Below are 27132 nucleotides of genomic sequence, written 5' to 3'. Positions count from 1 at the left end.
TACCCCGCCCCCACTACGGCTGTGCTCCTCCCCTTCCCACACACTCACCTGTCAATCAGCTGCTCTCTCTCTCTGGCTCCTGCACGAACTGTCTTCGGTCTGCGCTGCCCGATATCAACAGCGACCACAGGAGCAAACGTATATATATATATATATATATATATGCATTTACATACCACTTTATATTAATACCAACACAGAAAATACCGCAACTTCCCGATCGCTCTGGTATCAACATAGGAGGAGGCTACGTGTCGCCTCGACCATTAACGATACTAACTAGTCGTCCACCTGCTGCGGAGCAAAGTTCGGACAGACTGACTGCTGGTCGGAACATTTGAAGAGATACTTTGTTGATTGTTGCAGTGAAATAAACGTGTTTTGGAGTGAAACGAAGATAAATATCTTTGTCAACATTGAAGAAGAGAGCTTGTTCAGCGTTACCCAGGTAAGGACTATAGTTGGACTATTTTATATGACATTTCTATACCTACCCCCTTTTTCCACAGTTGTAGGTCTTTTGCATGTTTCTGGAATGGATACGATAATGTCATACATTTGACCCTAGCCGCAAGGCGTCCTATGTAGGACTAATTTGACCCTTGAGATGAAAATCGAATTTAAGGATAAATTCCGGTCCTTATTATGGAGGTATTTATTCATAATGGTAGCCCCCCCCCCCCCCCCCTCCCCACAATTTATATATATGTTAGTAGCCTTGGTTTTTGGGCTGTTTCAGGCTAGTGATTTAACCTGAAAATAAATTATATAAAACCATTGTATGGTTGTCGAAAATGAACACTTCTGTGCTAGTTCATTGGATGATTGATTGCTGATGTAGGAGATATTATGAGTTAACTTATATTTATTTATTATATAATTTCAATATAACACCACATTATCGCCTGAGTCCAGTGACAGTTGTGTTTATGACATTATCACCTGAGTCCAGTGACAGTTGTGTTTATGACATTATCACATGAGTCCAGTGACAGGTAGAGACTTGTGTTTATGACATTATTACCTGAGTCCAGTGACAGGTAGAGGCTTGTGTTTATGACATTATCACCTGAGTCCAGTGACAGGTAGAGACTTGTGTTTATGACATTATCACCTGAGTCCAGTGACAGGTAGAGACTTGTGTTTATGACATTATCACCTGAGTCCAGTGACAGGTAGAGACTTGTGTTTATGACATTATTACCTGAGTCCAGTGACAGGTAGAGGCTTGTGTTTATGACATTATCACCTGAGTCCAGTGACAGTTGTGTTTATGACATTATCACCTGAGTTCAGTGACAGTTGTGTTTATGACATTATCACATGAGTCCAGTGACAGGTAGAGACTTGTCTTTATGACATTATTACCTGAGTCCAGTGACAGTTGTATTTATGACATTATCACCTGAGTCCAGTGACAGGTAGAGACTTGTCTTTATGACATTATTACCTGAGTCCAGTGACAGTTGTATTTATGACATTATCACCTGAGTCCAGTGACAGGTAGAGACTTGTCTTTATGACATTATTACCTGAGTCCAGTGACAGGTAGAGACTTGTCTTTATGACATTATCACATGAGTCCAGTGACAGGTAGAGACTTGTCTTTATGACATTATTACCTGAGTCCAGTGACAGTTGTATTTATGACATTATCACCTGAGTCCAGTGACAGGTAGAGACTTGTCTTTATGACATTATTACCTGAGTCCAGTGACAGGTAGAGGCTTGTGTTTATGACATTATCACCTGAGTCCAGATTATTGGTATTGACTTGACAGGTCTATCTCTTCGTGTGTGTGTGTGTGTGTGTGTGTGTGTGTGTGTGTGTGTGTGTGTGTGTGTGTGTGTGTGTGTGTGTGTGTGTGTGTGTGTGTGTGTGTGTGTGTGTGTGTGTGTGTGTGTGTGTGTGTGTGTGTGTGTGTGTAAAGCTTACCGTATGCTTCCCGGTCGAAACAGTTAGCGTATATATTATGACAACATTTTGTGACATTTTTGTTCGTTTTTGTCTTCGGCAGGTGTCGTCAGTTATTTTTTGGAGACAAGTCGAAGTTCGGTAGCCCAAGTCTATTTGAGACTATTGAGACTATTTTGAGGAAGTGTTTCTGGCTATGTTGTTGCTACGGTGGCTCAAGAGGGCCAAACAACAGTAAAATTGCCGTTAATTTTTTCCCCTGTTTTTCAAGGGAAGGTCTTTAGGAACTATGCGAGCACAGATGTTCGCTTCTCCGAGTTCTGCTAGGAGCAAACAGAACCGCTGTGATCATCATGTGCCGTTATGGGGCGGCAGGTAGCCTAGTGGTTAGGTAGCCTAGTGGCAGGGGTAGCCTAGTGGTTAGGTAGCCTAGTGGCAGGGGTAGCCTAGTGGTTAGGTAGCCTAGTGGCAGGGGTAGCCTAGTGGCAGGGGTAGCCTAGTGGCAGGGGTAGCCTAGTGGTTAGGTAGCCTAGTGGTTAGGTAGCCTAGTGGTTGATTAGCCTAGTGGTTAGGTAGCCTAGTGGCAGGTAACCTAGTGGCAGAGGTAGCCTAGTGGCAGAGGTAGCCTAGTGGCAGAGGTAGCCTAGTGGCAGAGGTAGCCTAGTGGCAGAGGTAGCCTAGTGGCAGAGGTAGCCTAGTGGCAGAGGTAGCCTAGTGGCAGAGGTAGCCTAGTGGTTAGGTAGCCTAGTGGTTAGGTAGCCTAGTGGTTAGGTAGCCTAGTGGCAGGGGTAGCCTAGTGGCAGGGGTAGCCTAGTGGCAGGGGTAGCCTAGTGGTTAGGTAGCCTAGTGGCAGGTAACCTATTGGCAGAGGTAGCCTAGTGGTTAGGTAGCCTAGTGGTTAGGTAGCCTAGTGGTTAGGTAGCCTAGTGGCAGAGGTAGCCTAGTGGCAGAGGTAGCCTAGTGGCAGAGGTAGCCTAGTGGCAGAGGTAGCCTAGTGGCAGAGGTAGCCTAGTGGCAGAGGTAGCCTAGTGGTTAGGTAGCCTAGTGGCAGAGGTAGCCTAGTGGCAGAGGTAGCCTAGTGGCAGAGGTAGCCTAGTGGCAGAGGTAGCCTAGTGGCAGAGGTAGCCTAGTGGCAGAGGTAGCCTAGTGGCAGAGGTAGCCTAGTGGCAGAGGTAGCCTAGTGGCAGAGGTAGCCTAGTGGCAGAGGTAGCCTAGTGGCAGAGGTAGCCTAGTGGCAGAGGTAGCCTAGTGGCAGAGGTAGCCTAGTGGCAGAGGTAGCCTAGTGGCAGAGGTAGCCTAGTGGCAGAGGTAGCCTAGTGGCAGAGGCAGCCTTGTGGCAGAGGCAGCCTAGTGACCCCATGCAAAGTGGCTTTACACTAGCCTGGCCTTGAGACCATGCAAAGTGTTTTAACACTAGTCTGGCCTTGACCCCATGCAAAGTGTTTTAACACTAGTCTGGCCTTGACCCCATGCAAAGTGTTTTAACACTAGTCTGGCCTTGACCCCATGCAAAGTGTTTTTACACTAGTCTGGCCTTGACCCCATACAAAGTGTTTTAACACTAGCCTGGCCCATGCAAAGTGTTTTTACACTAGTCTGGCCTTGACACCATGCAAAGTGTTTTAACACTAGTCTGGCCTTGACACCATGCAAAATGTTTTAACACTAGTCTGGCCTTGAGACCATACAAAGTGTTTTAACACTAGTCTGGCCTTGACACCATGCAAAGTGTTTTAACACTAGTCTGGCCTTGACACCATACAAAGTGTTTTAACACTAGTCTGGCCTTGACCCCATACAAAGTGTTTTAACACTAGTCTGGCCTTGACACCATACAAAGTGTTTTTACACTAGTCTGGCCTTGACACCATACAAAGTGTTTTAACACTAGTCTGGCCTTGACACCATACAAAGTGTTTTAACACTAGTCTGGCCTTGACCCCATACAAAGTGTTTTAACACTAGTCTGGCCTTGACACCATGCAAAGTGTTTTAACACTAGTCTGGCCTTGACACCATGCAAAGTGTTTTTACACTAGTCTGGCCTTGACACCATGCAAAGTGTTTTAACACTAGTCTGGCCTTGAGACCATGCAAAGTGTTTTAACACTAGTCTGGCCTTGACCCCATGCAAAGTGTTTTAACACTAGTCTGGCCTTGACCCCATGCAAAGTGTTTTTACACTGGTCTGGCCTTGACACCATACAAAGTGTTTTAACACTAGTCTGGCCTTGACCCCATGCAAAGTGTTTTTACACTAGTCTGGCCTTGACACCATGCAAAGTGTTTTTACACTAGTCTGGCCTTGACACCATGCAAAGTGTTTTAACACTAGTCTGGCCTTGACACCATACAAAGTGTTTTAACACTAGCCTGGCCTTGACCCCATACAAAGTGTTTTTACACTAGTCTGGCCTTGACCCCATACAAAGTGTTTTTACACTAGTCTGGCCTTGACCCCATACAAAGTGTTTTTACACTAGCCTGGCCTTGAGACCATACAAAGTGTTTTTACACTAGCCTGGCCTTGAGACCATGCAAAGTGTTTTTACACTAGCCTGGCCTTGAGACCATACAAAGTGTTTTTACACTAGTCTGGCCTTGACCCCATACAAAGTGTTTTTACACTAGCCTGGCCCATGCAAAGTGTTTTAACACTAGTCTGGCCTTGAGACCATGCAAAGTGTTTTAACACTAGTCTGGCCTTGACCCCATGCAAAGTGTTTTAACACTAGTCTGGCCTTGAGACCATACAAAGTGTTTTAACACTAGTCTGGCCTTGAGACCATACAAAGTGTTTTAACACTAGTCTGGCCTTGAGACCATGCAAAGTGTTTTAACACTAGCCTGGCCTTGACCCCATGCAAAGTGTTTTAACACTAGTCTGGCCTTGACCCCATGCAAAGTGTTTTAACACTAGTCTGGCCTTGACCCCATGCAAAGTGTTTTAACACTAGTCTGGCCTTGACCCCATCAAAGTGTTTTAACACTAGTCTGGCATTGACCCCATGCAAAGTGTTTTAACACTAGTCTGGCCTTGAGACCATGCAAAGTGTTTTAACACTAGTCTGGCCTTGAGACCATACAAAGTGTTTTAACACTAGTCTGGCCTTGACCCCATGCAAAGTGTTTTAACACTAGTCTGGCCTTGAGACCATACAAAGTGTTTTAACACTAGTCTGGCCTTGACACCATACAAAGTGTTTTTACACTAGCCTGGCCTTGAGACCATACAAAGTGTTTTTACACTAGCATGGCCTTGACCCCATGCAAAGTGTTTTAACACTAGTCTGGCCTTGACCCCATGCAAAGTGTTTTAACACTAGTCTGGCCTTGAGACCATACAAAGTGTTTTAACACTAGTCTGGCCTTGAGACCATGCAAAGTGTTTTAACACTAGTCTGGCCTTGAGACCATGCAAAGTGTTTTAACACTAGTCTGGCCTTGACACCATACAAAGTGTTTTAACACTAGTCTGGCCTTGAGACCATGCAAAGTGTTTTAACACTAGTCTGGCCTTGAGACCATACAAAGTGTTTTAACACTAGTCTGGCCTTGAGACCATACAAAGTGTTTTAACACTAGTCTGGCCTTGACACCATACAAAGTGTTTTTACACTAGCATGGCCTTGACCCCATGCAAAGTGTTTTAACACTAGTCTGGCCTTGACCCCATGTAAAGTGTTTTAACACTAGTCTGGCCTTGACCCCATGCAAAGTGTTTTTACACTAGTCTGGCCTTGACCCCATGCAAAGTGTTTTTACACTAGTCTGGCCTTGACACCATACAAAGTGTTTTAACACTAGTCTGGCCTTGACCCCATGCAAAGTGTTTTAACACTAGTCTGGCCTTGAGACCATGCAAAGTGTTTTAACACTAGTCTGGCCTTGACCCCATACAAAGTGTTTTAACACTAGTCTGGCCTTGACCCCATACAAAGTGTTTTAACACTAGTCTGGCCTTGAGACCATGCAAAGTGTTTTAACACTAGTCTGGCCTTGACCCCATGCAAAGTGTTTTTACACTAGTCTGGCCTTGACACCATACAAAGTGTTTTAACACTAGGCTGGCCTTGACCCCATGCAAAGTGTTTTAACACTAGTCTGGCCTTGACCCCATGCAAAGTGTTTTAACACTAGTCTGGCCTTGACCCCATGCAAAGTGTTTTAACACTAGTCTGGCCTTGACCCCATGCAAAGTGTTTTAACACTAGTCTGGCCTTGAGACCATGCAAAGTGTTTTAACACTAGTCTGGCCTTGAGACCATGCAAAGTGTTTTAACACTAGTCTGGCCTTGAGACCATGCAAAGTGTTTTAACACTAGTCTGGCCTTGACCCCATACAAAGTGTTTTAACACTAGTCTGGCCTTGACCCCATACAAAGTGTTTTTACACTAGTCTGGCCTTGACCCCATACAAAGTGTTTTAACACTAGTCTGGCCTTGAGACCATGCAAAGTGTTTTAACACTAGTCTGGCCTTGACCCCATGCAAAGTGTTTTTACACTAGTCTGGCCTTGACACCATACAAAGTGTTTTAACACTAGTCTGGCCTTGACCCCATGCAAAGTGTTTTAACACTAGTCTGGCCTTGAGACCATGCAAAGTGTTTTAACACTAGTCTGGCCTTGAGACCATGCAAAGTGTTTTAACACTAGTCTGGCCTTGACCCCATACAAAGTGTTTTAACACTAGTCTGGCCTTGACCCCATACAAAGTGTTTTAACACTAGTCTGGCCTTGAGACCATGCAAAGTGTTTTAACACTAGTCTGGCCTTGACCCCATGCAAAGTGTTTTTACACTAGTCTGGCCTTGACACCATACAAAGTGTTTTAACACTAGTCTGACCTTGACCCCATGCAAAGTGTTTTAACACTAGTCTGGCCTTGACCCCATGCAAAGTGTTTTTACACTAGTCTGGCCTTGACCCCATGCAAAGTGTTTTAACACTAGTCTGGCCTTGACCCCATGCAAAGTGTTTTAACACTAGTCTGGCCTTGACCCCATACAAAGTGTTTTAACACTAGTCTGGCCTTGAGACCATACAAAGTGTTTTAACACTAGTCTGGCCTTGACACCATGCAAAGTGTTTTAACACTAGTCTGGCCTTGACACCATACAAAGTGTTTTTACACTAGCCTGGCCTTGACACCATGCAAAGTGTTTTAACACTAGTCTGGCCTTGACCCCATGCAAAGTGTTTTAACACTAGTCTGGCCTTGACACCATACAAAGTGTTTTAACACTAGTCTGGCCTTGACACCATACAAAGTGTTTTTACACTAGTCTGGCCTTGACACCATGCAAAGTGTTTTAACACTAGTCTGGCCTTGACCCCATACAAAGTGTTTTAACACTAGTCTGGCCTTGAGACCATACAAAGTGTTTTAACACTAGTCTGGCCTTGACACCATGCAAAGTGTTTTAACACTAGTCTGGCCTTGACCCCATACAAAGTGTTTTAACACTAGTCTGGCCTTGACACCATGCAAAGTGTTTTAACACTAGTCTGGCCTTGACCCCATGCAAAGTGTTTTAACACTAGCCTGGCCTTGACACCATGCAAAGTGTTTTAACACTAGTCTGGCCTTGACACCATACAAAGTGTTTTTACACTAGCCTGGCCTTGACACCATGCAAAGTGTTTTAACACTAGTCTGGCCTTGACCCCATGCAAAGTGTTTTAACACTAGCCTGGCCTTGAGACCATGCAAAGTGTTTTAACACTAGTCTGGCCTTGACCCCATGCAAAGTGTTTTAACACTAGTCTGGCCTTGACCCCATACAAAGTGTTTTAACACTAGTCTGGCCTTGACCCCATGCAAAGTGTTTTAACACTAGTCTGGCCTTGAGACCATACAAAGTGTTTTAACACTAGTCTGGCCTTGAGACCATACAAAGTGTTTTTACACTAGTCTGGCCTTGACCCCATACAAAGTGTTTTTACACTAGTCTGGCCTTGACACCATGCAAAGTGTTTTAACACTAGCCTGGCCTTGACCCCATGCAAAGTGTTTTTACACTAGTCTGGCCTTGACCCCATGCAAAGTGTTTTTACACTAGTCTGGCCTTGACCCCATACAAAGTGTTTTAACACTAGTCTGGCCTTGACACCATGCAAAGTGTTTTAACACTAGTCTGGCCTTGACACCATGCAAAGTGTTTTAACACTAGTCTGGCCTTGACACCATACAAAGTGTTTTAACACTAGCCTGGCCCATGCAAAGTGTTTTAACACTAGCCTGGCCTTGAGACCATGCAAAGTGTTTTAACACTAGTCTGGCCTTGAGACCATGCAAAGTGTTTTAACACTAGTCTGGCCTTGAGACCATGCAAAGTGTTTTAACACTAGTCTGGCCTTGAGACCATGCAAAGTGTTTTAACACTAGTCTGGCCTTGAGACCATGCAAAGTGCAAACAAAGTCACAAGGCCGTGCAAACATACTTTCTATAGCTGTACACACACACACCAACTGTCCATACACACACACACACACACACACACACACATACTACTCTCAACGCCAAACAACTAGCTAGCTACTGATTGGAGAATAGATTTTGTGTTTCTGTACTCTACTTCATGTGTGTAATGAATTCTGCTAAGTGTTTTAGCTAGGTACCGATTTGTTCTTTTTCTGTTGTTGTGTAGGAATGTGGCTGTGTGTTTACAGAAGAGAAATGGGTTGAAGACTAACAGATCAGGTGGACGAATCAGTGTTCACTATAGACACAGAAGAGAACACGTACTAACAACTCTATCAAAATGTAACGACTTATAGAGGAGCAATTTATAGAAAACATCCCGGGATACTGTATAGTGGATAGACCACACTGTCTCAGTAGCGAACCAGCCATCTTGAATGTTAGCAATACGAGTTGGCTCAATATAATGATCCAGCCATCTGGAATGTTAGCAATACGAGTTGGCCCAATATAATGATCCAGCCATCTGGAATGTTAGCAATACGAGTTGGCCCAATATAATGATCCAGCCATCTGGAATGTTCGCAATATGAGTTGGCCCAATATAGTAACCAGCCATCTGGAATGTTAGCAATATGAGTTGGCTCAATATAGTAACCAGCCATCTGGAATGTTAGCAATACGAGTTGGCCCAATATAATGATCCAGCCATCTGGAATGTTAGCAATACGAGTTGGCCCAATATAGTAACCAGCCGTCTGGAATGTTAGCAATACGAGTTGGCCCAATATAGTAACCAGCCATCTGGAATGTTAGCAATACGAGTTGGCCCAATATAGTAACCAGCCGTCTGGAATGTTAGCAATACGAGTTGGCCCAATATAGTAACCAGCCGTCTGGAATGTTAGCAATACGAGTTGGCCCAATATAGTAACCAGCCGTCTGGAATGTTAGCAATACGAGTTGGCCCAATATAGTATCCAGCCATCTTGAATGTTAGGAATACGAGTTGAACCAATATAGTAACCAGCCATCTGGAATGTTAGCAATATGAGTTGGCCCAATATAGTAACCAGCCGTCTGGAATGTTAGCAATATGAGTTGGCCCAATATAGTAACCAGCCGTCTGGAATGTTAGCAATACGAGTTGGCCCAATATAGTAACCAGCCGTCTGGAATGTTAGCAATATGAGTTGGCCCAATATAGTAACCAGCCGTCTGGAATGTTAGCAATACGAGTTGGCTCAATATAATGATCCAGCCATCTGGAATGTTAGCAATACGAGTTGGCCCAATATAGTAACCAGCCGTCTGGAATGTTAGCAATACGAGTTGGCCCAATATAGTAACCAGCCATCTGGAATGTTAGCAATACGAGTTGGCCCAATATAGTAACCAGCCGTCTGGAATGTTAGCAATACGAGTTGGCTCAATATAATGATCCAGCCATCTGGAATGTTAGCAATACGAGTTGGCCCAATATAGTAACCAGCCGTCTGGAATGTTAGCAATACGAGTTGGCCCAATATAGTAACCAGCCGTCTGGAATGTTAGCAATACGAGTTGGCCCAATATAGTAACCAGCCGTCTGGAATGTTAGCAATACGAGTTGGCCCAATATAGTAACCAGCCGTCTGGAATGTTAGCAATACGAGTTGGCCCAATATAGTAACCAGCCGTCTGGAATGTTAGCAATACGAGTTGGCCCAATATAGTAACCAGCCGTCTGGAATGTTAGCAATACGAGTTGGCTCAATATAATGATCCAGCCATCTGGAATGTTACAATACGAGTTGGCCCAATATAGTAACCAGCCGTCTGGAATGTTAGCAATACGAGTTGGCCCAATATAGTAACCAGCCATCTGGAATGTTAGCAATACGAGTTGGCCCAATATAGTAACCAGCCGTCTGGAATGTTAGCAATACGAGTTGGCCCAATATAGTAACCAGCCGTCTGGAATGTTAGCAATACGAGTTGGCTCAATATAGTAACCAGCCATCTGGAATGTTACAATACGAGTTGGGTTGGTTTCTGTGTCATTTGAGGTTGAGTCAGAACTGTCTCGTGGGATTATCTAATGACAGTACTGTATTGTTTCTGGTGCATACCACAACCCTCCGATGAGCCTTCTGAAACTCCACACCTCATCTATTGTTGTGGTGTTTGTTCACGTCATCTTATGTTTAGTGTCGTTGCCTTGACAACTCCCTTAGCGTCGGTACCTGTTCAACGATAAGGCTTGGAACCGGAAACTAATGTTAAAAATATGAAGTTTAGAGACGTCTCTTGTCACAGGGACACAGAGACACTCTTTATAGTAGCTACCTAATGAGAAGCAGAAAAACAAAACTGAGTGTTAAAATCTGAATATAATAAGGTTTTTTATTGTGAAAGAATAACTGGGATAAAAAAAAGTATAGAAATGTCTCTGGTCAAAACACATAAAAATGCACATAAAATAGTACAGCCACAAACAATACTTGTATTATTTCACAACCAAAACAGGGTTTATTAAAAAACTAAACCGTGTTTTAAGTGAGAAGAAGGCATTGGTCTGAAGCTGAAAAATAAAGGAAATTCACATGAGCACCACAATGCCTACTTCATCCATGCTCCACCAAGGTTTTTCCAGCACACAGCTTTGACCTACTACAGTAGATACGTTGGTCTATTGTACTTCAGACTGTGTGTAGGCAGGTTGCTTAGGATTCAAACCTTCTCAAACAGCCTGATTCATACTGTTAGAGGAGGTACTTCCACAATAATGTGATTTGTACTGCAATTTACAAGGTAAAGTATTGGATTCTTCATTTTGTCCGTGTATCCATAGCAACGGCTCCACATACGCTGCTCTGCTCAATGAAGACTTTAAACTCAGACAAAACTCAAGGAACATTATTATTTTATGTGAAACAATCTTTATTGTCTTATATTAGGATGAGGTTGAAGGACTTCTGACACCATGTTATGATCTTTGTCAGATATGACTTTACTGCATCAGCAGAGTACGAGATCATTTAGTGAAGCCCTGCCCTTACCCTAGTTATTGATGATAAAACGGCCCTAACCCGATGTATAATGTCGGGGCCCGTCAGACTCGGATCGGGTAGCAGAGCTCTACCAGATGTCTTTGTGATTAAATGTCAAGAGATGAGTTGACGATGACAGGGAAGGGAACGTAGAATGGAACGTACTGAATTAGCATCAAGGTAAGAAGTAAATAAATAACAGTATCATCAGCATAAAAGTGAAGTTGCGCATTTAGCAAATTTTTGTCTAAATTATTTATATAAATAGTGAATAAGAGGGGACCAAGTACAGAGCCCTGGGGCATACCATTACAGACAGACAATTTAACAGACATGAGCCCATCAAATTGAGTGCACTGAGTTCTATCAGAGAGATAGTTAGCAAACTATACAACTGCATGCTCCGAAAGACCTACACTTGACAATCTCAGCCTTAGTATAGCATGATCAACTGTATCAAAAGCCTTAGAGAGATCAATAAAAAGTGAGACACAGTGCTGTTTTTTGTCAAGGGCTTCAGTGATATCATTTAAAACCTTCATGGCTGCTGTAATTGTGCTGTGCTTCTTCCTGAAGCCTGATTGGTACATTGATAAAATAGAGTTAGTAAATAAAAACTCTTTTAGCTGTTCACTAACAAGGGTTTCAAGTATTTTCACCAGGGGTGACAGCTTTGAGATCGGCCTATAATTATTTAAAAGAGTTTGGATCTCCCCCTTTTAAAAGTGGTAGGACAAATGCTGATTTCCAGAACTTTGGAGTTTTATTACATTCCAGGGTTAAATTGAACAGATATGTAAGTGGTTCTATAGGGCACAGCAGAGGGAGATGACTGGCACCACCACACCACCACTCAGCTGAAGGACCTTCACATACTCTTGGTGCCACCACTCAGCTAGAGGACCTTCACATGCTCTTGGTGCCACCTCTCAGCTAGAGGACCTTCACATGCTCTTGGTGCCACCACACCACCACTCAGCTGGAGAAATTTCAAGAGCAAGAGAGAGAGAGAGAGATGGGTGCAGCTCTTCAAGGTTGCCATGAGAGAATGTTCCATTAAGCCTGTGGTAGAGGCTCTCTGGAACTATATTCATATGTTCAGTCTGAGTGGAAGGGTCCAGGAAAGAGAGGAACGGTTCTATATTCATATGTTCAGTCCGAGGGGAAGGGTCCATTCCTGTTATGAGTGAAGAGGAGTGGCTAACTGATGCCAGAGAGGTGAGAGCAGTGGACTGGTGGGCAGCGAGGCAAGACAGGCTGCCAACTCTGGCTCGCGTTGCTTGTCTTTACTTGTGGCTTCTCACCACATCTGTAGATGTTGAGAATCTATTCTCACAGTACCAGAACCTGTTAACTCAGAACAGGAGAAGCCTGTCTTAAAAAGAAGAGAGATGCTTCCTGTTTCCAAGTTCAACGGCAGTGCTGAAGAATGAACTCTCACACGGGCTCACTCCTCACCCTGCCCTGCTCTAAACATTGGACTGGACAGCACAGCTCTCTCCTCTCTCTCTCTTTCTATCTCTCTCGCTCTCGCACTCTCTCGCTCTCTCCTGCTCTCGCTCTCTCTCGCTCTCTGTCTCTCTCCCTGTCTCTCGCTCTCGCTCTCGCTCTCGCTCTCGCTCTCGCTCTCGCTCTCTCTCGCTCTCGCACTCTCTCGCTCTCTCCTGCTCTCTCTCTCTCTCGTGTCCTCTCTCTCTCTCTTGTCCTCTCCCCTGCTCTCGCTCTCTCCTGCTCTCGCTCTCTCCTCCTCTCTCTCTCTCTCTTGTCCTCTCTCTCTTGTCCTCTCTCTCTTGTCCTCTCTCTCTTGTCCTCTCCCTCTTGTCCTCTCTCTCTTGTCCTCTCTCTCTCTCTCGTGTCCTCTCTCTCTCTCTCGTGTCCTCTCTCTCTCTCTTGTCCTCTCTCTCTCTCTCTCTCTCTCTCTCTCTCTCTCTCTCTCTCTCTCTTGTTCTCTCTCTCTCGTGTCCTCTCTCTCTCTCTCTCTCTCTTGTTCTCTCTCTCTCGTTCTCTCTCTGTTAGATTTACTGTAGGTCATACTTACATCCATACACTTAAAGTGTATTGTATAATATTGTAGGGAGGTGAGCAGGTTGCAAAGTTATTGGAATGTTCTGGAATGTTCTAGTCAGAAATGTATTGTGCTGAACAGGTATGTAGGAAATGATGTTTGGCCGGTTACATTTCTGTCTACACCTCTTTAGGCTTGTTTGTTTATCTGGTGGCCTGATTGACTCTTCAAACTCTCGTGATTCAGACATTAAGTTCTCAGGGTATTATAGTGTTACATTTATTTTTGTGAATTAAATTCTTGGATCTTAGTTTCTACGTACAAAAACATGATGTTATTGAATTCAAGTTTACGGTCTGAGTTGTATAGGCTACATTCATTCATTTTTAACCTTTATTTAACTAGGCAAGTCAGTTAAGAACAAATTCTTATTTACAATGACGGCCTACCGAGGAACAGTGGGTTAACTGCCTTGTTCAGGGGCAGAACGACAGATTTTTACCTTGTCAGCTCGGCGATTCGATATAGCAACCTTTCGCTTACTGGCCCAACGCTCTAACCACTAGGCTACCTGCCGCCCCCACATTGTGGACACATTCTGCCCCCACACATGTGGACACCCCTTCAAATGAGTGGATTCTGCTATTTAAGCCACACCCGTTGCTGACAGCTGTATAAATCAAATTCAAATCAAATGTATTTATATAGCCCTTCGTACATCAGCTGATATCTCAAAGTGCTGTACAGAAACCCAGCCTAAAACCCCAAACAGCAAGCAATGCAGGTGTAGAAGCACCTGCACACAGTGATGCAATCTCCATAGACAAACATTAGCAGTAGAATGGCCCATACTGAAGAGCTCAGTGACTTTCAAACTGGAACCGTCATAGGTGGCCACTTTTCAAACAAGTCAGTTCGTCAAATTTCTGCCCTGCTAGAGTTTCCCCGGTCAAATGTAAGTGCTGTTATTGTGAAGTGGAAACGTCTAGGAGCAACAACGGCTCAGCCGCGAAGTGGTAGACCACACAAGCTCACGGAACGGGACCGCCGAGTGCTGAAGTGTCTGTCCTCGGTTGCAACTCTCACTACCGAACTGCCTCTGGAAGCAACGTCAGCACAATAACTGTTCGTCGAGAGCTTCATGAAATGGGTTTCCATGGCCGAGCAGCCGCCCACACGCCTAACATCAAGCGCGGCTGGAGTGATGTAAAGCTCGCCGCCATTGGACTCTGGAGCAGTGGAAACGTGTTCTCTAGAGTAATGAATCACACTTCACCATCTGGCAGTCCTACGGAGAAATCTGGGTTTGGCAGATGCCAGGAGAACGCTACCTGCCAAAATGCATAGTGCCAACTGTAAAGTTTGGTGGAGGAGGAATAATGGTCTGGGACTGTTTTTCATGGTTCAGGCCTTAGTTCCAGAAGGGAAATCTTAACGCTACAGCATTGAGCTCATTCTAGACAACTCTGTGCTTCCAACTTTAAGGCAACAGTTTGGGGAAGGCCCTTTCCTGTTTCAGTATGACAATGCCCCCGTGCACAAAGCGAGGTTCATACAGAAATTGTTTGTCGACATCGGTGTAGAAGAACTTAACTGGCCTGTACAGAGCCCTGACCTCAACCCCATTGAACACCTTTGGGATGAACTGGAATGCCGACTGCGAGCCAGGCCTAATCGCCCAACATCAGTGCCCGACCTCACTAATGCTCTTGTGGCTGAATGGAAGCAAGTCCCCCTGCAGCAATGTTCCAACATCTAGTGGAAAGCCTTCCCAGAAGAGTGGAGGCTGTTATAGCAGCAAAGGGGGACCAACTCCATATTAATGCCCATGATTTTGGAATGTGATGTTCGACGAGCAGGCGTCCACATACTTTTGGCCATGTAGTGGTATATCATACAGGCAGAAAAGAGTTGACTCTTCCCACAGCACATTTATCTCTGTCTCTCTCTCTCTCTCTCTCTCTGTCTGTCTGTCTGTCTGTCTGTCTGTCTGTCTGTCTGTCTGTCTGTCTGTCTGTCTGTCTGTCTGTCTGTCTGTCTGTCTGTCTGTCTGTCTGTCTGTCTGTCTGTCTGTCTGTCTGTCTCTCTCTCTCTCTCTCTCTCTCTCTCTCTCTCTCTCTCTCTCTCTCTCTCTCTCTGTCTGTCTGTCTGTCTGTCTGTCTGTCTGTCTGTCTGTCTGTCTGTCTGTCTGTCTGTCTGTCTGTCTGTCTGTCTGTCTGTCTGTCTGTCTGTCTGTCTGTCTGTCTGTCTGTCTGTCTGTCTGTCTCTCTCTCTCGCTCTCTCTGTCTCGCTCTCTCTGTCTCGCTCTCTCTGTCTCGCTCTCTCTGTCTCGCTCTCTCTGTCTCGCTCTCTCTGTCTCGCTCTCTCTGTCTCGCTCTCTCTGTCTCGCTCTCTCTGTCTCGCTCTCTCTGTCTCGCTCTCTCTGTCTCTCTCTGTCTGTGTCTGTCTGTCTGTGTCTGTCTGTCTGTCTCTCTCTCTCTCTCTGTCTCTCTCTCTCTGTCTCTCTGTCTCTCTCTCTCTGTCTCTCTCTGTCTCAAGACACTTTATTACACTGTTTATGTCTTATATTTATTTATTTATTTCTTGACTTACTGTTTTCATATCCGTTTACATTGTTTTACTGAAAGAAAAGTGTATATTTTATTTCATTTGTGTGAGGTAAACTAAAAGCTTTATGCAAAAAACAAAGAATTGCCTGATATTCCGTTTGGGCCTACTAATGACTAATCTGTGTAAAAACCTCCCATAACCAAATATAGCTAGCTAGCCAACATTGGCATGCAACTTTAAACAGGAGCTTCAATTGGTTCCTCCTTGTTTAAGAAATGTTTTGCAACAGAACGGGCGTAATCAATACACCCCTAGTATAACATTACATTGCTTAGCTAGCGACTGAGTAGCTGGATCCCGCTTTTATAGCTCTGAAAAAGACATTAGCATTGTTAGCAATGCTACAAAAAGGTAGCATTTTGTTAGCTCTCTATTGGCACAATGGAGTGGCAGGTAGCCTAGTGGTTAAGAGCATTGGGCCAGTAACCGAAAGGTCACTGGTTCAAATCTCCAATCCTTTAAAATCCCCTGTTCTGCCAAACAACAAGTGCTCCCTGTGTTTCCCAACGACATGGATGTCAGTTAAGGCAGCCCCCCTGCACCTCTCGGAGTCAGGAAGGGGTTAAATGCAGAAAAATACATTCAGTTGTGCAACTAGAGATCCCTTTTCCCTTCCCTATGAATGTAATAAACTGTTACACCTGCAAACATATTCAGCCCAACGTTTAGATCTTGAGCTAGGTCGAGGGCAAGAAATAGTAGTTTATTCATTATGCTAACGACCCTGTTAAACGTCTGGTATGTGGTTGTCAGAGACGGCTGAACGGATTGTGAGGAGAGGCGGGGAATGTGTTGTGTATCTCCAATCAAGTTGAATTTAATAGCTAATCCCTACTGTAGTCGTTCCCACCGAGGAGGCTATAGCGCTGTGAATAACCAAACAGAGCCTGTTTTACTGGAACAGTTTGAATCATGTTCTAATCCCTGTTTTACTGGAACAGTTTGAATCATGTTCTAATCCCTGTTTTACTGGAACAGTTTGAATCATGTTCTAATCCCTGTTTTACCGGAACAGTTTGAATCATGTTCTAATCCCTGTTTTACTGGGACAGGTTGAATCATGTTCTAATCCCTGTTTTACTGGAACAGTTTGAATCGTGTTCTAATCCCTGTTTTACCGGAACAGTTTGAATCGTGTTCTAATCCCTGTTTTACCGGAACAGTTTGAATCATGTTCTAATCCCTGTTTTACTGGAACAGTTTGAATCGTGTTCTAATCCCTGTTTTACTGGAACAGTTTGAATCGTGTTCTAATCCCTGTTTTACTGGAACAGTTTGAATCGTGTTCTAATCCCTGTTTTACTGGAACAGTTTGAATCGTGTTCTAATCCCTGTTTTACTGGAACAGTTTGAATCGTGTTCTAATCCCTGTTTTACTGGAACAGTTTGAATCGTGTTCTAATCCCTGTTTTACCGGAACAGTTTGAATCGTGTTCTAATCCCTGTTTTACCGGAACAGTTTGAATCGTGTTCTAATCCCTGTTTTACCGGAACAGTTTGAATCGTGTTCTAATCCCTGTTTTACTGGAACAGTTTGAATCGTGTTCTAATCCCTGTTTTACTGGAACAGTTTGAATCGTGTTCTAATCCCTGTTTTACCGGAACAGTTTGAATCGTGTTCTAATCCCTGTTTTACCGGAACAGTTTGAATCATGTTCTAATCCCTGTTTTACCGGAACAGTTTGAATCATGTTCTAATCCCTGTTTTACCGGAACAGTTTGAATCATGTTCTAATCCCTGTTTTACCGGAACAGTTTGAATCATGTTCTAATCCCTGTTTTACCGGAACAGTTTGATTCGTGTTCTAATCCCCGTTTCTGCTACTCAGGGCCTAGGGAGGCAGATACAAAATATGATACTGTCGTATATATTTTCCTATGAATGTTCTGTATTACTGTAATCCAGTCACTGTTTAGCATGGGAATACTTCTGCTATTCTTATGGATAATAAATAATATGCAATAAGATATGTGTTTTGAAGTGGACTGAAATAGGTACCGGTGTTCAGAACATATTTTGAAGGTAATAGTGTATAAACGGTGTAGGAACTCAAACAGTAGACCAGTAGACCAATGTATCTCGTCTAGGTCAGAGGCTATATTATATTATATTATATCATATTATTATATTATTATCAGAACTCAGGATAAGACTCGTATGCAGACAGTTCGAATCACAGATTTTTATCAACAAAACAAGGGGGCAGGCAGAGGTCGGTAATCTAGAGTCCGTAAGGTACAGAACGGCAGGCAGTCTCTGCGTCAGGGCAGGCAGATGTCACTAATTCAGGCCAGTGGCAGGCAGGGTCAGGGCAGGCAGATGTCACTAATTCAGGCCAGTGGCAGGCAGGGTCAGGGCATGCAGGGTCAGGGCAGGCAGGGTCAGGGCAGGCAGGGTCAGGGCAGGCAGGGTCAGGGCAGGCAGGGTCAGGGCAGGCAGGGTCAGGGCAGGCAGGGTCAGGGCAGGCAGGGTCAGGGCAGGCAGGGTCAGGGCAGGCAGGGTCAGGGCATGCAGGGTCAGGGCAGGCTGAGTGGTCAAAACCGGAAAAACTAGAAAAACAGGGGCAGGAGCGAAACAGAAAAACACGCTGGTATGCTTGACAAGACGAACTGGCAACAGACAAACAGAAAACACAGGTGTAAATACACTGGAGATAATGGGGAAGATGGGCAACACCCGGAGGGGGGGGGGGGGGGGGGTGGAGACAAGCACAAGACAGGTTAAACAGATTCAGGGTGTGACATATATGAAGTTATACAAGATTAGATTTAGGTCAGAGGCTATATGAAGTTTTATAATGTTGATTCAGGGTTGGGGTTAGGGGTTAGGTCAGAGGCTGTATGAAGCCATATCATGTTGATTCAGGGTTGGGGTTAGGGGTTAGGTCAGAGGCTGTATGAAGCCATATCATTTTGATTCAGGGTTAGGGTTAGGTCAGAGGCTATGTGAAGTTCTGGCTAAATTCCCAATCTGGCCCTCATACCATCATGGCCATCTAATAATCCCCAGTTTACAATTGGCTCATTCATCCCCCTTCACTCCCCTGTAACTATTCCCCGGGTAGTTGCTGTAAATGAGTATGTGTTCTCAGTCAATTCACCTGGTAAAATAACGGATAAAATAAATGTAAAGAAACCCTACTTCAAGGTGCTTTATGAATAAGGGCAAAGATCATACAAGACTATTCAAATAAAATGTTATTGGTCACATGGTTAGCAGATGTTATTGCGAGTGTAGCGAAATGCTTGTGCTTCTAGTTCCGATCGTGCAGTAAAATCTAAGTAATCTAACCATTCCACAACAACTACTTCACACGTGTGTGTATAAAGGAATGAATAAGAATATGTCCATATAAATATATGGATGAGTGATGGCCGAACAGCATAGGCAAGATGCAGTAGATGGTATAGAGTACAGTATATACATAGGAGATGAGTAATGTAGGGTATGTAAACATTATATAAAGTGGCATTGTTTAAAGTGACTAGTGATACATTTATTACATCCAATTCTTTATTATTAAAGTGGTTAGAGATTTGAGTCAGTATGTTGGCAGCAGCCACTCAATGTTAGTGATGGCTGTTTAACTTCTTATGGGCAGGTGGGACGCTACCAACATCCGGTGAAATTGCAGAGCGCGAAATTCAAACTACAGAATTATAAATATTTAACTTTCATAAAATCACAAGTGTAATACATCAAAATAAATCTTAACTTCTTGTTAATCCAGCCGCTGTGTCAGATTTCAAAAAGGCTTTACGGCGAAAGCACACCATGTGATTATCTTAGGACAGCGCCCCGCATACAAAATCATGAAAAACATATTTCAACCAGGCAGGTGCGACACGAAAGTCAGAAATAGCGATATAAAAAATGCCTTACCTTTGATGATCTTCTTCTGTTGGCACTCCAAAAGGTCCCAGTTACATCACAAATGGTCCTTTTGTTCGATAATGTCCTTCTTTATATCCATAAAAACTCAGTTTAGCTGGCGCGCTTCAATCAATAATCCACCCAGTTTCCCTCCTTCAAAATGCATACAAAATGAATCCCAAACGTTACTAATAAACTTTTCCAAACAAGTCAAACAACGTTTATAATCAAACTTTAGGTACCCTAATACGTAAACAAACGATCAAATTTAAGACGGAGAATCGTTATTGTCTTTACCGGAGAAAAATACCAAAGACCGCGCTCTCATTCACGCGCTTGGAAACACTGCAGCCAAAATGGGAGCCAACTAGAAAAACTACAATTTCTGGCTCATTTTTCCAAAAACCAGCCTGAACCTCTTTCTAAAGACTGTTGACATCTAGTGGAAGCCCTAGGAACTGCAATCTGGGAGGACTTCACCTTATAATAAAAGTGACAGCCATTGAAAATAGTGGTAGGCTGACATTTTTTGGGGGGGAATGGTTTGTCCTCGTGGTTTCGCCTGCCATATAAGTTCTGTTATACTCACAGACATTATTCTAAAAGTTCTAGAAACTCTAGAGTGTGTTCTATCCAAATCGACCAATTATATGCATATCCTAGCTTCTGGGCCTGAGTAACAGGCAGTTTACTTTGGGCACGCTTTTCATTCGGACGTGAAAATACTGCCCCCTACCCAAGAGAGGTTAACAGTCTGATGGCCTTGAGATGGAAGCTGTTTTTCAGTCTCTCGGTCCGAGCTTTGATGCACCTGTACTGACCTCGCCTTCTGGATGATAGCAAGGTGAACAGGCCGTGGCTCGGGTGGTTGTTGTCCTTGATGATCTTTTTGGCCTTCCTGTGACATCGGGTTGTGTAGGTGTCCTGAAGGGCAGGTAGTTTGCCCCTGGTGATGCGTTGTGCAGACCTCACTACCCTCTGGAGAGCCTTACGGTTGTGGGCGGAGCAGTTGCCGTACCAGGCGGTGATACAGCCCAACAGGATGCTCTCGATTGTGCATCTGTAAAAGTTTGAGTGTTTTTGGTGACAAGCCACATTTCTTTAGCCACCTGAGGTTGAAGAGGCGCTGCTGCGCCTTCTTCACAACGCTGTCTGTGTGGGTGGACCATTTCAGTTTGTCTGTGATGTGTACGCCGAGGAACTTAAAACTTTCCACCTTCTCCACTACTGTCCAGTCGATGTGAATAGGGGGCTGCTCCCTCTGCTGTTTCCTGAAGTCCACAATCATCTCCTTTGTTTTGTTGACGTTGAGTATGAGGTTATTTTCCTGACACCACACTCCGATTGCGTCGCCTGTGGACCTATTGGGGCGGTAAGCAAATTGGAGTAGGTCTAGGGTGTCAGGTAGGGTGGAGGTGATATGATCCTTGCCTAGTCTCTCAAAGCACTTCATGATGACGGAAGTGAGTGCTACGGGGCGATAGTCATTTAGTTCAGTTACCTTAGCTTTCTTGGGAACAGGAACAATGGTGGCCATGTTGAAGCATGTGGGAACAGCAGACTGGGATGGGGATTGATTGCATATGTTCGTAAACACACCAGCCAGCTGGTCTGCGCATGCTCTGAGGACGAGGCTAGGGACGCCGATTCTAGTAAGTTGTAATGTCTGATCACAGAGGCTGGTTGATAGGTGAAAGTCTTGATGTCTTCTAGGTCAGAGGCTATATAAAGTTATACAATGTTGATTCAGGGTTAAGGTTTAGGTCAGAGGCTAAATTAAGTTATATAATGTTGATTAAGTTATATAATGTCAGGGTTAAGTCAGAGGCTATATTTTATTTATCTGTTATTTTACCAGGTAAGTTGACTGAGAACACATTCTCATTTACAGTAATGACCTGGGGAATAGTTACAGGGGAGAGGAGGGGGGATGAATGAGCCAATTGTAAGCTGGGGATGATTAAGTGACCGTGATGGTAAGAGGGACAGCTTGGGAATTTAGTCAGGACACCGGGGTTAACACCCCTACTCTGACCACAGAGTCAGGACACCGGGGTTAACACCCCTACTCTGACCACAGAGAGTCAGGACACCGGGGTTAACACCCCTACTCTGACCACAGAGAGTCAGGACACCAGGGTTAACACCCCTACTCTGACCACAGAGAGTCAGGACACCGGGGTTAACACCCCTACTCTGACCACAGAGAGTCAGGACACCGGGGTTAACACCACTACTCTGACCACAGAGAGTCAGGACACCGGGGTTAACACCCCTACTCTGACCACAGAGAGTCAGGACACCGGGGTTAACACCCCTACTCTGACCACAGAGAGTCAGGACACCGGGGTTAACACCCCTACTCTGACCACAGAGAGTCAGGACACCGGGGTTAACACCCCTACTCTGACCACAGAGAGTCAGGACACCGGGGTTAACACCCCTACTCTGACCACAGAGAGTCAGGACACCGGGGTTAACACCACTACTCTGACCACAGATAGTCAGGACACCGGGGTTAACACCACTACTCTGACCACAGAGAGTCAGGACACCGGGGTTAACACCCCTACTCTGACCACAGAGAGTCAGGACACCGGGGTTAACACCCCTACTCTGACCACAGAGAGTCAGGACACCGGGGTTAACACCCCTACTCTGACCACAGAGAGTCAGGACACCGGGGTTAACACCCCTACTCTGACCACAGAGAGTCAGGACACCGGGGTTAACACCCCTACTCTGACCACAGAGAGTCAGGACACCGGGGTTAACACCACTACTCTGACCACAGATAGTCAGGACACCGGGGTTAACACCCCTACTCTGACCACAGAGAGTCAGGACACCGGGGTTAACACCCCTACTCTGACCACAGAGAGTCAGGACACCGGGGTTAACACCCCTACTCTGACCACAGAGAGTCAGGACACCGGGGTTAACACCCCTACTCTGACCACAGAGAGTCAGGACACTGGGGTTAACACCCCTACTCTGACCACAGAGAGTCAGGACACTGGGGTTAACACCCCTACTCTGACCACAGAGAGTCAGGACACTGGGGTTAACACCCCTACTCTGACCACAGAGAGTCAGGACACTGGGGTTAACACCCCTACTCTGACCACAGAGAGTCAGGACACTGGGGTTAACACCCCTACTCTGACCACAGAGAGTCAGGACACTGGGGTTAACACCCCTACTCTGACCACAGAGAGTCAGGACACTGGGGTTAACACCCCTACTCTGACCACAGAGAGTCAGGACACCGGGGTTAACACCCCTACTCTGACCACATAGAGTCAGGACACTGGGGATAACACCCCTACTCTGACCACAGAGAGTCAGGACACCGGGGTTAACACCACTACTCTGACCACAGAGAGTCAGGACACCAGGGTTAACATCCCTACTCTGACCACAGAGAGTCAGGACACCAGGGTTAACACCCCTACTTAGCGTCCCAACCCGAAAGACAGCACCCTACACAGGGCAATGTCCCCAATCACTGGCCTGGGCCATTGGGATATTTTATTAGACCAGAGAAAAGAGTGCCCCCTACTGGCCCTCCAACAGCATCTGGTCTCCCATCCAGGGACTGACCAGGACCAACCCTGCTTAGCTTCAGAAGCATGCCAGCAGTGGGTCCCCAGCATCATTTAATGATGATTCATATTGATCGTGTAATGATGATTATTGATTGTGTAATAATGATTGATATTGATCGTGTAATAATGATTGATATTGATCGTGTAATAATGATTGATATTGATCGTGTAATAATGATTGATATTGATCGTGTAATGATGATTATTGATCGTGTAATGATGATTATTGATCGTGTAATAATGATTGATATTGATCGTGTAATGATGATTATTGATCGTGTAATGATGATTATTGATCGTGTAATAATGATTGATATTGATCGTGTAATAATGATTGATATTGATCGTGTAATAATGATTGATATTGATCGTGTAATGATGATTCATATTGATCGTGTAATAATGATTGATATTGATCGTGGAATGATGATTCATATTGATCGTGGAATGATGATTGATATTGATCGTGGAATGATGATTCATATTGATCGTGGAATGATGATTCATATTGATCGTGTAATAATGATTGATATTGATCGTGTAATAATGATTGATATTGATCGTGGAATGATTGATATTGATCGTGGAATGATGATTGATATTGATCGTGTAATAATGATTGATATTGATTGTGGAATGATGATTTTTGATCGTGGAATGATGATTCATATTGATCGTGGAATGATGATTCATATTGATCGTGTAATGATGTGCTGTATAAGGACATTAGTATTGAGCTACTGGCTACTGCTTCATACAAGATCTGGAGCTTTTCAGTCAAGTAACAGAGAGTGCAGAGGTGACATAGGTTGGGCCTTGGTCAAAAGTAGTGCACTATGTAGGGAATAGGGTGCCATTTGGCTATGGGCTCTTGTCAAAAGTAGTGCACTATGTAGGGGATAGGGTGCCATAGGGCTCTGGTCAAATATAGTGTACTGTATAGGGAATAGGGTGCCATTTGGCTATGGGCTCTTGTCAAAAGTAGTGTACTATATAGGGAATAGGGTGCTATTTGAGACTCATAGTGAACTTCTGTAAATGAGGGCCACTAGTCCACGACTCTTGTACCAGGCCTTCATGGTAGAATCAGTGTTGGCCACGATATTTGAAGTCCTCTTCCTTTAATGTTTATATGTAACTACCCAGCGAGTAGAACTGGTTGTTATGACATTGGAAGCCAGGTTTTATATACTAGCAGAAACTCAGGTGAAAGTGACTGTAGCTCAGCCTTCAACACCATGGAAGCTCATCGTTAAGCTCGGCGCCCTGGGTCTGAACCCTTGCCCTGTGCAACTGGGTCCTGGACTCCCTGACGGGTCACCCGCAGGTGGTGAAGGTAGGACATGACACCTCCGCTACGCTGATCCTCCTCCGGTACTCCATGTTCACCCATGACTGCGTGGCCACGCATATCTCCAAATCAATCATCAAGTTTACAGACATCACAACAGTGGTAGGCCTGATTACCGACAATGATGAGACAGCTTACCGGGAGGAGGTGAGGGTCCTGGGAGAGTGGTGCCAGGAAACTAACCTCCCTCTCAACGTCAACAAAACAAAGGAGCTGATCGTGGACTTCGGGAGACAGCAGAGGGAGCACGCTCCCATCCACATCCTCCCTCCCTCTCTCTCATCCCCTCCCTCCCTCGCATCTCTCCCTCCCTCCCTGCCCCTCTCTCATCCCCCCCTCCCTCCCTCCTACCCTGAAACCTGGTCTCGTGCCAGCACCTGGCTATCCGGAACAATGGGAGAGAGAGAGAGTGAGAGAAGATGACGGGAGAGATAAGAGAGGAAAGAGGAAGTGTTGAATTAAACACTACCTAGTCACTCTCCTATAGTCTCCCAGGCCTCATACCCTCATTCACCTTTTGGTCATGGGCTTCGTCCCAAATGGCACCCTATTCCCTATATAGTGCAAAGGACTCTGGGTCAAAAGGAGGACACTATACAGGGTTCCATTTGGTATGCATCCTTTGTTTGTGTAATCTGCTATGGTATTATATAGATGTATAGATAAGCTGTATCTAGATAAGCTCCAGCGCCTCTCATGCTCCTTGTTGCTCCTCCGACACAGTTTTAATGGCTATTAATATCCTCACAGTCTGTGTCTTGTTGTAGATGGAAGCAGACACTGGGAGAGATACATACATGTCTGTGTCTTGTTGTAGATGGAAGCAGGCACTAGGAGAGATTGTCAGCCTGTTGTTACCCCAGCCCGTTGTTACCCCAGCCCGTTGTTACCCCACCCCAGCCCGTTGTTACCCCAGCCCGTTGTTACCCCACCCCAGCCCGTTGTTACCCCAGCCCGTTGTTACCCCAGCCCGTTGTTATGGTACCTCAGCCCGTTGTTATGTTACCTCAGCCCGTTGTTATGTTACCTCAGCCCGTTGTTATGTTACCTCAGCCCGTTGTTATGTTACCTCAGCCCGTTGTTATGTTACCTCAGCCCGTTGTTATGTTTCCTCAGCCCGTTGTTATGGTACCTCAGCCCGTTGTTACCTCAGCCCGTTGTTATGGTACCTCAGCCCGTTGTTACGGTACCTCAGCCCGTTGTTACGTTACCTCAGCCCGTTGTTACGTTACCTCCGCCCGTTGTTACGTTACCTCAGCCCGTTGTTACGTTACCTCAGCCCGTTGTTACGTTACCTCAGCCCGTTGTTACGTTACCTCAGCCCGTTGTTACGTTACCTCAGCCCGTTGTTACGTTACCTCAGCCCGTTGTTACGTTACCTCAGCCCGTTGTTACGTTACCTCAGCCCGTTGTTACGTTACCTCAGCCCGTTGTTACGTTACCTCAGCCCGTTGTTACGTTACCCCAGCCCGTTGTTACCCCAGCCCGTTGTTACCCCAGCCCGTTGTTACCCCACCCCAGCCCGTTGTTACCCCAGCCCGTTGCTACACCAGCCCGTTGTTACCTCAGCCCGTTGTTACCTCAGCCCGTTGTTACCTCAGCCCGTTGTTACCTCAGCCCGTTGTTACCTCAGCCCGTTGTTACCTCAGCCCGTTGTTACCTCAGCCCGTTGTTACGTTGCCTCAGCCCGTTGTTATGTTACCTCAGCCCGTTGTTATGTTACCTCAGCCCGTTGTTATGTTACCTCAGCCCGCTGTTACGTTACCTCAGCCCGTTGTTACGTTACCTCAGCCCGTTGTTACGTTACCTCAGCCCGTTGTTACGTTACCTCAGCCCGTTGTTACGTTACCTCAGCCCGTTGTTACGTTACCTCAGCCCGTTGTTACGTTACCTCAGCCCGTTGTTATGTTACCTCAGCCTGTTGTTATGTTACCTCAGCCCGTTGTTATGTTACCTCAGCCCGTTGTTATGTTACCTCAGCCCGTTGTTACCCCAGCCCGTTGTTACCCCAGCCCGTTGTTACCCCAGCCCGTTGTTACCCCAGCCCGTTGTTATGTTACCTCAGCCCGTTGTTATGTTACCTCAGCCCGTTGTTATGTTACCTCAGCCCGTTGTTATGTTACCTCAGCCCGTTGTTACCTCAGCCCGTTGTTACCCCAGCCCTTTGTAATGTTACCTCAGCCCGTTGTTACCTCAGCCCGTTGTTACCCCACCCCAGCCCGTTGTTACCCCAGCCCGTTGTTACCTCAGCCCGTTGTTATGTTACCTCAGCCCGTTGCTATGTTACCTCAGCCCGTTGTTACCTTAGCC

At 45.3% G+C, this 27132-nt stretch overlaps 1 protein-coding gene across 1 annotated transcript in view; it reads left to right on the top strand.

Annotated features, from left to right (window-relative positions):
• The first annotated feature begins 62 nt into the window (after positions 1-62).
• The window catches only part of LOC120042192 (epidermal growth factor receptor kinase substrate 8-like protein 2), a 69031-nt gene continuing 41961 nt past the window's right edge, over positions 63-27132 (top strand). The window contains exon 1 of the mRNA XM_038987064.1: positions 63-448. The gene's annotated coding sequence lies outside the window, so the exon portion shown is untranslated. The remainder of the gene's footprint in view (positions 449-27132) is intronic.

The sequence above is a fragment of the Salvelinus namaycush genome, unplaced genomic scaffold (genome assembly GCF_016432855.1).
Source record: "Salvelinus namaycush isolate Seneca unplaced genomic scaffold, SaNama_1.0 Scaffold63, whole genome shotgun sequence".
Classification (NCBI taxonomy): domain Eukaryota; kingdom Metazoa; phylum Chordata; class Actinopteri; order Salmoniformes; family Salmonidae; genus Salvelinus; species Salvelinus namaycush.
Note: the sequence above shows the minus strand (reverse complement) of the source record. Positions and strands in the feature narration are given on the sequence as shown.